Raw genomic sequence first — 12,381 nt, 5'->3', positions numbered from 1 at the left:
TTATATAAAGCGTGAACGTGAATGAACGTTATAATGCAATGTAAAAGGCGGAGCTGGATTCAGGTTAGATTGCGGCCGATTTTTTTGCGACAAATTTTCCACAGGGGCACTCGCATTTGTAAAGTATTGCTAAAGGAAGTTGGAGAAAAAGGAAATATTTCCTTCTGTAAAAAAATTTAATAACATTAGACAGGATATATAGGATTTGTAAAGTGCAACAATAATAATTAGAAAAAAAATGATCATGCTATGACTCAGGTGCTTTGTACAACTTTATCTCAACGATATAGAGGCACGTTAAAAGAAATTAAAAGTTAACTTTAGTAATTATTACAATTTGCTAATAATCTTAGTACAATTAACAACGTATTTATTGTGCAACGAGGACATGTAAGATATCGTGAGACGAATAAGGTTGAGAATACCTGAACTAATGATCGTTTCGGTGCGAATTACTCTGCCGGGACGGTCTGGACTGGACTTAATACAGGCAGAACGGGTGGAGAAAGGATCGAAGCGAGACGCACGAGCGAATAGAGAAATCTCTTCTCGTGCAGGCGCGAGAGAGACGGACAGAGAAAGCGGGCGACGTTGAGGAATGTGTATGAAATCCTCATTATGGATTACCCACATTACGTCGCGGCTCGTTCGTATTCTTGATGAGCCCGTTCTATCTCGCCTGCATTCCGAGCCATTGTATCCGCATTTTGCCGGGATATGAATCATCCCAGGATCAAGGAAGTTCTCATTGCAGCTGCGATCCTCGAGAAATTCATAAGCGGTTGATGGTTACGTCGCACGTGTGTGATGTAAGGAGAGGACATAATTACTCATTGTTATTTAAAATATCATTTTCGATGTTGATTTATCTCAGCAACGTATGACACAACACTTGGGCCAAAAATAAACTACAAAGCTGCATTAAGCAATTAAGCTGGAGATAAAAGACGATTGAATGATACGCATTTTTTCTCTTTCTCGACAATCATCATTTTCACATGACTGAAACAATGTGCACTTGAGATGTGAGAGAAAATATTTCAACGTATAATATTATAACACCGTAACTGTGCATGTGATTTCTTCAGAGGCAGTCGATAAAGTGACCGTGACCGTGTTAAGGATGAGATACTGGAAAGTGGCAATCAGTCACAAGTTTTATCAGTGCATTAACGACCGTTAGTGTCAACAATCGTTAGGTCTCGATAAGATAGATCTATTTTAAATAACAAACGACTCTTCTACACTTGTTACGTGATCCAATTACCCAATTATAATAAAGCCAAGTATTATCGATTAATATGTAACCAAATAAATTACAAGATAGGTATCGAAAATATTTTTTAATAAGAAATTATTCTTAAATTTAATTATACAATTAAAAAAATTATTATTAAATTTAATTATACAATTAAAAAAATTTCCACCCTACACGTTTCGAGTAGTTTGACTTGAATCTTTGTCCAGTTAAAATGCGGTGCGAATCGCCGCACGTACAATTTTCAGGTGAGTTAATATTGACATTGTAGAAATCTCAGCGATAATTAACCGAGCATACAAACCCAAATGCTCAACGAGGTCGTCCTAATTTCACAATTCTTTATATTCAATACACAAACAAAAGTTTTAAAAAATATACTACTAATTTCAAAATTTTTATTTTAAAACCATTCTCGCGCTTCCGTTTCCGGAATATCCATTTCCGGCGCGGTTCTCCATCCGTAGAAAAGATCCGTCCCACCTGCTTTCTTCGGATCACAGCCGCAACGACGCTTACATAGTTACAAGCGTTACGACCAAGAGGCAGGATTCGTCGTCTATATTTATCGGCGACGAGGACGACGACGATGACGACGACGACGTCGGCGACGCGAAACGTCCGCATGCGGTGTAACCGCGCTTCTGGTACCGTTATACCCTCGGCGATTTCCTGCCGGTCGCGGACCGCGGCCTCCATCGGCCCTGCCTCGTCGTCGTCGGCTGTCCTCCGCATACTTACTGGCGTCTCTTTTCGTCATTGTCACCTACTCCTCCCGGGGTGGACGTGCCAGCGCGCTACTGTACCGTAAACCTCTCCGCTCCGATCGAAAATTCAGGATGCATCCGCCGCGAGCGACTGGCAGGAATTCATGACGCGCCTTTTCGGGCTATAGTAAACACCAAGTCGATCGAAAATTTATCGTGCGGTTTTATATGCGGGGATCGCTTCCCTCGAATTCTCAGAACTTAAGTTTACCATCGGAAATATCGAATTCTTCGCGAAGATATTTTATTTATATTGCATTTTACAATTTTATTATAAAGTATAAAATATTTAGAAACAGTGGACTTTTCGCTTCTTCAGTTAATCACCGATTATAGTTTCTTGTAATTATGCGAGCGACGCTCTTCTTGAAGTAGACAGGATAATTAATGTCGCATTTAATTTTGTGGAATAATAGGTAACAATTGACGTCATATTTAATTTTGTGGAATAATCAGTTCGAAAAAGAGATTAAAGAACCACTTAAAGTATCGCGCGAGCTATATATCGCCAGTTGAATGAATATTCATTGCATACAATAATGCGTTATTAAAGTATCGATTAGCGTGGGTGCAAAACGTTCGTTTGACAGCTGTGAGAAACCGTTTCACGATAAAAATAACCGCTAAGCGATAAAATGGCAATTATCGATTGTTTGAACTGTATGCTTTCCGAGCATCCTTAAATAATATTAATGGACGTCTCCGAGGAAAACGCAAAACGCAATTTCATAAGACTCGAACGAGGAAGTTACTATTTTGCGATCGTTCGTGTAACGTTTAAGTTCAAGGCGAGGAAAATGCATATTATTCATACATTACAAGCATCGGTTTATCGCATTTTCATTTTCCTGCGCTTCGCTGAATTTTTCGTTGGACTTCCATATCCTTTGATATTAAATTTCAATTTTACGTATTCAGTGAAACGTGAGAAAATTCATGAAATTCCTTCTCTCCCTCTTTCCTCCTTTTTTTGTAAAAATAAAATCTATAAAAAAAATTTCAATACATTTTTTTTAAAAAAAGAAACTAATTTAGGGAAAATTTCAAAGTCCTTCTTTCCCGAGATGTGATTTTGAGAAGAAATCGCTTTTAGATTTCTCACTGTACAACTGGAAACTCGCAGAAAGAGAGTGATACGCTTCTTAATGCCTGTAATGATCGCTTCGATCGGCCGCGGATCGGCCGCGCGTGGAATGCAGCTATGCATCTCATTCGCCGTTCGACGTTCCTCGGTGAAACCGGCGCGTATAAACGCGAGACACGCGCGGTCAGCGCGAGCGTATACCAACGGATAAAGAGGTCGTCGTAAATGCTCCGATGTTAATTCGCCGTGAGTTTTGTAGGACACAGGCGAGGCGAGCCTCGAGGAAGGGGGCCTCGCTCATATCGAAGCGAGTTTACACGACTACACCTGTGCGTCAACGGAGTTTCAACGCACGTCGAACGGTTTCTCGCCGCCAGGGTCGACGTCCTGCCAAAACTTCCTAATCATCCTATCTTCGATGTACCGCGAAATTATTGTGCGATTAAGTCGACAAACATGGGACAGACTCGATTGAAGTACATGCTCCAATTATAAGATGTAATTATGTACACCTAGGGAATATAAACTAACTCACAATTTGATTCAACTTCGTTAATACCTGTCAAGCGTATCAAGTCGGATTTCGTATACGTAACTTCCAGACGAATAGTTTAAGCTAAGTTACAAAGTCTGACCGGACTATTAGAGGGTATCTATTTTATATCAAACCGGAATATTATTATATATTAGTTTTAGAATATTTAAAACATTTTACTTATTTTATATCTCTAAAGAGACTCATTTTGATGAAAAAAAAAGGTAAAGTTAATGCATTTTATCTATTCAGACGCGAGTGTACGAATCGAACGGTTCTTTGCCCGGGTCAACGTCTTTTGTCATGGGCGCTTGACAGTATTTCTCTCTCGGTATAGCGATACGGCTAAATGCTTCATACTTAATAATATACATGCGGTTTAAATGCACGTCGCGTCATAAGCTTCCGGGATAACGTTACGAAATATGTAGTCGGAATTATTATGCCATCGACATTGAACTGACATTGAACTTTAATGAATCGAATATTGCGAGCGAAGCTCGCATCCTCGTTTCCTCGCGCGAGCGAGTCCGCGACTATCCGATCAGGCGCATATCGCTCTTGGAAGAAAGTCGGGAAAGTGTATAATTGACGGTGTCTTATATCGAAAGTCGCGCATTGATAACCAAACGAAAGCGGCGACGATCACGGCGGTGGAAATTATATTAATTATAAATTGCCAAAGAGTGTGATTTTACTCGGTCAAGTCGCACATCTAGTTTTATTTTGTTTGGGAATTGCATTCGCATTCACATAATTCCGCGGATATTTCTTGAATGTTGAAATTAAAATGATCTATGATAATTTTGATAATATGATATTTTTTTTAATTCAACAATTTATCGTGTCTGCAATAGTCGCAATCAACATATTAGTCCCGAATAAAATACATATAAAATGTTTAAATTCTTCATGTTGCAGAGTCAAATAAGATTGCACAAGATAAAGATAAAATAATATTCATAATATGCATTGCATTTTTGAAAACTTTTAAATTTTGGTCTTTTGGGTAAATCTTTATAACAAAAATCTTGTATTGTTTTGTCTCGATTTTATCGACAATTTTTATTTAATATTGTTTAAAATAATATTTAATATAATCTTATAATTAAGATAATTAAATATACAAATAAGGATAATTAAAATATAAATTAAGATAATTAAAAAATCTTGTCTTGATTTTATTTCGAATTTCGAGGCAAGACAATATCAAGATTAGTCCTGGTATCTTGCGCAAGCTCAATGTTAAAACTTATCCTTTTAATATTTATATACAAAATTATCTTGACTCATCGCAATTTATGTTACAGATGTTCCGCGCTCTTTTTTTCTGCGCGAAATAAAATGCGAAATAAAAAACGAAAACGTGGAACGAACAATGACGGAGCATTGCTTGAAAGCAAGCCAGCGGCCTGTGCAAATCGACGCGGCTCCCTCCGGATTGCGTTTTCTGGCTTGGTAAGCAACTTAAGGATGATGGTTCCGTTTTATTTATAAACAGCCGCGCGAATAAGATTCGCTCGCGTGCGTCCAGCGAGTTGCCGGGTTGAACGCCTCCGAGTGCAGCAGACCCGATAAAACGCTAACGGAGCGCACTTATCACTATGCGCTTCTTTGTCGCAAAATTGTCCCGTCCACCGTCCGACTTTCCGTCCGATCGTCTTTAATGCGCTTTGGGCCGGACGTTAATTAAAAGTTGAAAATAATTACAACGGATCTCGAGTCGCGGACGGCGATGCGCTCGCTCTTCTTGCATAACTCCGGCGTCGCAGTCACGCTTGGTAAAAAGTGTTACGTCCGTTGTAATTAGAACGAGTGGAAAAAAAGTGACATCTGAACCTCAACGAAGACAATTAGATCGCGCATCAAAAAAATAGAAATTATTTTAACAATTATTTGCGCAATTCTTTTTTTACAAATGAAAGAAAAAATCCACCTGGAAAGATTTACATTAATCTAGAAAGATTTGATGTAAAAATTCGTCCGGTAATGTCAATTTGTATTTTCTACATTTTTTTCTACAGATGATCTAAAGAAAGGAATAAAATAAATGAAGCAGATAATATTTTTTCTATAAAAAATCCAATCTTTCGTATAAAAGTTTAACGTAAATATCTGCATATCGTTATTGTGGTCGGACTTTTTCCTGTGTTTACGATGTTACGATAAATGACGCGGATCGTATCTCCCGATGATTTCTATATCGCCGATATAAAAAGAGCGGCTCTCTCCTGGAATTAGCGGCGCGAAATTTTACGTCTCAGATATCGGACGTATGTAAAACGCAGTAAACATGTGCGATCTTGGCAAAGCATACGCTCGCGTCCAGCGTGTCTCGCTCAATTACAACTTTCATTCAAGGTGTGCGCAAGAAAAAGAAATCCGCATTGCCCCGGTCGTCGTACTCGACGTGGCGTGACTCTGCGTTGATCTGGCTCGACGACCTTTCCTGCGCGAGCATCGATGTCTCTTTTCGCGAAACGCCTACTTGCTGCAACCGCGCGCCTACTTAATCCGTTGGCGTGCGAGCCGTGGCTATTTTAACATTCGTGTCAATGCAAAAGAGTAAGAATCAATTAACTGTAACTTGGAATTTAACAGAATTATCTCGACGTATAACTCCCTTTCTTAAAATCATAGAAATGTATATTTATTTTATTATAATTTCATGAGATAAATCTGTGCAGCTGAAATATTTTTACTATTATAATAAATATTGTTAATTTTTATAAGTTTACTAATATTTTGAGAACGAGAGAAATTTTTGTAATTCGATAATAAAGGCATCATATTTTTTTTTTTTTTTTTTACGAGATAAGACGGCAGTAGAATTTATTAAGCTAATGAGATGAAGGATTTTTACGCGCAAACAATGTTTGCATAGTAAAAAAACAACTCGTGGTTTTTTTATAATGATTCTTTAACTGTTTGTAACAGTTCTCGAGATATAAATAATATCTACTCTCGATAATGCGAACTTCTTGGGTTGATTTAGTCCGACGTGATCAAACTCGAGTTCCACCGGCTGTTCCGCCTTCGTGCTACGTTCACGGCCGTTTTCTTGAATAGAAAGGCTACCTCTTTGATTCCCTACCCTCCTGCAAATATGGGATTAACATCAACACGAAGAGAATCCACTAGAATAAGATATTATCCCGGAATGAGCATCCATGCAAATTTGTTTGGAATATTTTCGAGCAATGAAAATGAATTTTACAATATTTCGCATATTTAGAAATTATTTTAATATCTTCAAGATCAAAAGTGTTATGAAAATTATAAATTGCCACATAGTAAGCAAACTTTGGGAGTCTACATTCCTTGGACTTCCGTTATTAAAGTTCTCCGAGATAAATCTCTTGGCACACTAAACGTATTTGCGCTTTCCTCTCTTTCTCTTTTTCTCTATCGCACTCACATCCTGCGTCCTGACGTCATTTTGCAGCAATCCGGCCGCCACGTGACAGGTATTTAAATGTACCGTACACCTACCCCCGCAGTATGGTCATGCAATAACAATACAAAGCGATACCACTCTGAGCCTTCTTCAGCGATGACATCGGACATCGGAGTGTCTCCTCCACCTTTCCTGCGCCTACGTTCACGGCTGCCTCCTTTTCTCTCTCTTGGCCGTCACGGGGAAGGGAAGAAGGCACTCTTTCTCAGGTAACGTACGCCGTTCACCTGGGCGAAGAGAGAGAGAGGAGTCCCCGGTTCTCTTCAGTCTCGTAGCGGCGGGCCGGAGGGAAGGAGCTACGTGACCCTGAGAGGACAGTTGTCGGATTTTTGCTCCGTGTTCTCTGCACCGCTCTGTTCTTTCTCTCTCGTTATTTTTTACCGCGGATTTGTTCGATGCGAAACGGCGCTACCTTCCTTCGCATCATCTTCCGGCCTCGCGAACGCACATCGTTATCGGCAGCTCGCCCACGCGTGTGAGTTCCGTTCCGTTCTGTGTAGTGAATCAGTCGTTGGCGGATTTTCGTAGACGGACCTCCAGTGGTGTACATGTACCCCGGGACTAGAATTTCACCGTAGAACGTAGGAGAAACGAACGTAAGTCTTTTGTGAGAAATACATGAATATGCCGTGACATTGGAGTTGTATTCAATGCGTGAGCGTGCCTTTCTTCGCAAAGAAGAAGCAAGGATCGCTGCGGGATGCACTGTTGCACTGGCGAAAAAACATTCTCGAATATTAGATTAAATATGCTGGATTTCGCGGTTGAAGGAGAGATCTTTGCAAAGGCGTAATCGACTTTAATTCATCAAGATATTTAATAAGATTTAACTTAATAAAATCTTTAACGACAAGACTAAGATTAAAACGGATTCATCAATGCTAACAGACTATTATTTATATATTTTAGTTTGAAAAATATGTATAGAAAAATTATTTGTGACATTTTGAAATATAAGATACAAACAGGTACGCATGTTTTTGCCGTGTAAACATGGCGGTATTATATATATATATATATATCTGTGACGGATGCATTGTGCAAGGTACGGATGTGTGATTACACGTATAGAAATCTTTTACGTGTTGAAATTTGCGGGGCGCGATCAAACATCTGCGATCTTAAAACGTCAGAACAAGCCGGTCGGTGATTCGCGTTCAATTAAAAGCCTCTGACGAGAAGGAACGAAACTTATTCAAGTTGGATCTCATTAAAAATATTGTACAATTGAAAGATTCAATCGAGTGATTACAATCGAAACAAGAATGGTTATCAATCATTGCAGCTCGATAAGGAACTGAAGAGGCATGTTTTTTTTTTATTTCCATTATTAATGACATGGGCTTTCTATGATAAATCCTTGTTGGTTTTGTAGTATCTTGTAATGCAAAAAACATGTGAATCAAAATAGTAGCACGAAACTGTGCCAATTCCCTAGAGATTTTTCTCAGATAAAAACAGAAGATTCTACTCTAGAAAATTTTCTTTGTATGAATCTTTGAATGAAATGCAAGGCTTATTGTTGCACATGGATTGTGCAATTAATTTCTCTAGGCGTGCGTAATTAATTTTCTCACGTCAATGTAACGTTAAGTTGTACGACGAGATCTATTTCGAGAATTGCAAATGTTTATTCATATCCAGATGTAATTTAGGATTTAAATTCTAAATTTTTTCCCCGTGTTGTGTTTATGAATAGCAGCAAAATATGAGAAGACTACGAAATCCACTTTTCACGAAGGTATACTGGAAATTTTTCTCTTACATTACCTTTTCCGATACTTCGTTCCAATCGCATTTAGTTCTTGCACCGCAATTCGCGGATTTTCTTCTCCGCATGGAATGGTCGCATCGCTACTGGCTCGATTCTGCGTGTAGCATAAACTTACGTCGTAGAAAACACCTTAGAAATGTGCGCGTAAATGTGGAAGAGAAAGTTTCTTGCGCGAAGAATTTTCACGATTTTCGCTGCGCGATCGCAAAACGCTAATAGGATGTTGAAACGAATGAAATTGTGAGTTGCGTGTGCATTTGCGAGTGATTTAAGAGAATTTTTTATTCCCACGCAGGATAATTTCGCGGCAATCGCAATTGCGAATTTTATCCACGAATGCCTTGATGACCCGTTTCGTCGGATCGACAAAAAGCGAATAGTAATGGCCGGATTTCTTTACTCTCTTTTTCTTGCAATTTTTTTGCAGCTCGTCGAAAAAAAAGAGTGAATGGATTCGAGAATAATTTTTTATTTGATTCGTTAAAATATAATGTGTAACGTAGATATAAAATATAGCTAGAAAATTGCATGATGTATATTGCCTCATAAATACTTCCGCTGCTGCGAAATCGCAATTTGCTTTTGGAATTTAATTTGCTCCTTTGAAATATACTAAGGAATAATCTTGCGATTAATGATGCGTTTTATTAAAAATGATACATAGCAATATCCTCCATTAACGCATGAATTTATCATTGCTTATAATTGCTTAGAAAGTTTGCCGATATTAATTATGATGCTTATTTGTATATATATATATTTGTGTTAAAAGAAAAATTGAAGAGAATTTGTTATATTACGATGACCTAAAATTCCTCTTAAAGATTAGTATCTCCGGCATTATAGCGGTAGGGAGAACATAAGCCAGCCTTGTAGCTCTTAACTTGGATAGGTGGGTAGGTAGGTAGGTAGCTGGGTAGGTAGGTAGATAGACACGTATACGAGTATATGGATACTAGCGTGTAGATAGATAAGTATTCACACGTAATGTACCAGGTATTCTAATTCTATGCCTTGCATATTAAAGTCATTATTCAGTATTTGTTCAATCCTTGTGCTATTTTCAAATATGTGCTAACATTTATTTTGCTCGCACAATTTTAATTTCGCACCGATTCCATTAATAATATGTAAACGTTCATTTTTTTATTAACATCTAAACGGATTATGAAGTTTTTTTTAAAAAGAGTCACATATACGAGGAATTTTGAAACAGAATTAAAACAAAATATTTATTAGAAAAATATGTTTTTATAAATTTTTACACATTTTATTAATGTTTCAATTTAGAATAAGAATGATTGTTGAAGTCGAATTCTCGCCATGACTCGCTTGACTTCGTGGCTTAACGACAAATTCACTGAAGCTATGACGCTATACTTGGTTAAAGTACCGTTAACCGCCAACGGCAAAGAAAAGAAGAGCATATCGTCGTGAGAAATTCCAGTCACGTAAGAGACTTTGATAATCGAATAAGAGTCTCTCCGTCTCTCAAAAAATCTCTCCGATCGTCGTAAGAAAATCATCAAATGTCATCTTTTTGTCATTATGACATTACAGAAGTCTAACGACGAGAGCTACTTCTAGCTCAGAGAAAGACGTTCCTACGCAATCAGGTTTATTAAATTTCCCGACCATTATCGCCGCGCTTTGCATTTTTCACGCTGGCCAAGTTCTGCCGCTCCCCTCGATCTCGCGATCCCCAATGCCCGGGTATTTCTCGGAGCTGTCGGAAACAAACTCGCGATGCAGCTGCATGCTGATTACCGCGACCGCGGTGCAACTGCAACGGCCACGCCCTGAGCAGCAGCTACCATGGAGGCTGTAATGCTTTGCTCGGCTCTCGCATTTTCACCAAGGAGATGCTCCACGTGGCCGCATCGTCGCCGCGACAGCCGCGCTTTTATCGGTCGACGAACCTCGCGAGAGATGCGAAATTGCACGGTATCACGTCATCACGTCATGGGGGTCATCGGGTCGTTGTGCGGAATTCTGAAAGTTTTGTGGAATGTTGCCTATCGTTTTTCTCCTGACACGTTTCGCATCCATCTCTCTGATAGGTAAATAGATTTTAGTCATGCAAGAAATTAATTACTCCGAAACGTTTCAAGCTCAAGATTGATTTTAAGGCGATAATGCTGCTTTAATAGCGATAATATATTGCACGTGAATCGAAAAAATGTAATATACGTACTTATCCGATCGCCATCTTAAACCTGATTGCTAAGGTAAACGAACGAAGCGATTAAACGGTGAATTGAACGATATATCTGTTTCTTTCTGAAAACGAATGTCACGTTTATACTTCCTCGACATTCACTCATTGCGTGACACCGTCGTCTGTCGACAACGAGCTTTATCGGTCAGCGAACCGTGAGAACTGCGCAAGATAACGAATGTTGGGTCATTCGGCGAGAAAACGCCGTGTCTCTCAAACCTCGACCCTGAATTTCCATCGCGTTTCGCCGTCACGTGTATCCCGCATTCAGGAAACAAACGGTATACCTGCGTCGGCTCTTAATGAGGGCGACACGACAAAAGTCACGCTCACGGAGGATGACGGTTACGCTTAATAATGTTCGTGTCCTTCGCGAAAAGAAAAATGGGACACGCATCACGGACGAGTATTCGAATTTAAGCGATGCCAGCGATGTTAAAGCTGTATGTTATCTGTTCTTGGGAAACGTGCGAGTTTCTTCCTCTGCGAGAATTAAAATTAATATAAAATTTTATTAATATAAAAATCTTTAATTAACCTTTTTTATATAGAGGATACGCAGAGACTTGGGTCACTCGCGGGCCTAATAAGACATCACCTGAATAACTTAACGGTAGCCGACATCACTAATTGGCCATCGTATGCGAAGCGAAAAGCGGATGAATAGCCCATGAACATGTAAGGTAGAAATTAAACGAGATTGGGCTGCGGAATTAGTTGAAAATTGCTCGCTCGCAACTGATTTCGGTTCCACTTGGCCTTTCTTTAAAAGTCAAAAAATAAATAAATCCTACTCGATTTGCACGTTAATAATTGGCCACTTGGTAGATAACGCACGCAAAATCCCGCATATAATTTCTGCAGCAACAGAAGGCGAACTGCGTGCCACATTATCATTCGGTGGCAGACACTTAACCGCAGGTGGTTCGAAGGAGTCCAGGACTCTGGAATGCACTTGCACAATCGTCGGTCGAGCAGCGCGAAAGAAACGTCGACTGACTAGTCGTTTTACATTGGACGACCGGCCGTATTATTGGATATTACTTTCAACTATTGTACGGTTAACCAGATCACCGTGAAAACGATTTCAACAATATAATATGATACGATATCGTATAATATGATGGTGATCGAGTGCTTGTAATCGCCATCTTAGAATTTCTAAACGATATCCTACACATGTGCAGGTGTATTTTTTGTGAGGATAAATTTGAACGAATAGGAAAAAAATTAAGCGAGCTTAATTATACGATGAAACGTCGTATGCTGATGTTCATGACAAAGGCAG

General features: G+C 39.1%; 1 protein-coding gene and 1 long non-coding RNA gene across 5 annotated transcripts in view; one reads left to right on the top strand and one right to left on the bottom strand.

Moving 5' to 3' along the window:
- Positions 1-6,552: 6,552 nt before the first annotated feature.
- Positions 6,553-8,544, bottom strand: LOC145971208 (uncharacterized). The gene is made up of 2 exons (XR_014438802.1): positions 7,063-8,544; positions 6,553-6,742 (listed from the first exon to the last, which is right to left on the bottom strand). It is a non-coding gene; the product is annotated as an uncharacterized LOC145971208 (long non-coding RNA).
- Positions 7,340-12,381, top strand: part of Uif (sushi, von Willebrand factor type A, EGF and pentraxin domain-containing protein uif) — a 36,380-nt gene continuing 31,338 nt past the window's right edge. For 2 of the 4 annotated variants that reach the window (XM_083098581.1, XM_083098588.1), the window contains exon 1: positions 7,340-7,697. The gene's annotated coding sequence lies outside the window, so the exon portion shown is untranslated. The remainder of the gene's footprint in view (positions 7,698-12,381) is intronic. The other 2 variants (XM_083098563.1, XM_083098573.1) reach the window with 1 other exon arrangement.

Source organism: Camponotus vicinus, unplaced genomic scaffold (assembly GCF_025532165.1).
Source record: "Camponotus vicinus isolate PSW18456_S1 unplaced genomic scaffold, iyCamVici1.0 SCAF_1, whole genome shotgun sequence".
Lineage (NCBI taxonomy): Eukaryota > Metazoa > Arthropoda > Insecta > Hymenoptera > Formicidae > Camponotus > Camponotus vicinus.
Note: the sequence above shows the minus strand (reverse complement) of the source record. Positions and strands in the feature narration are given on the sequence as shown.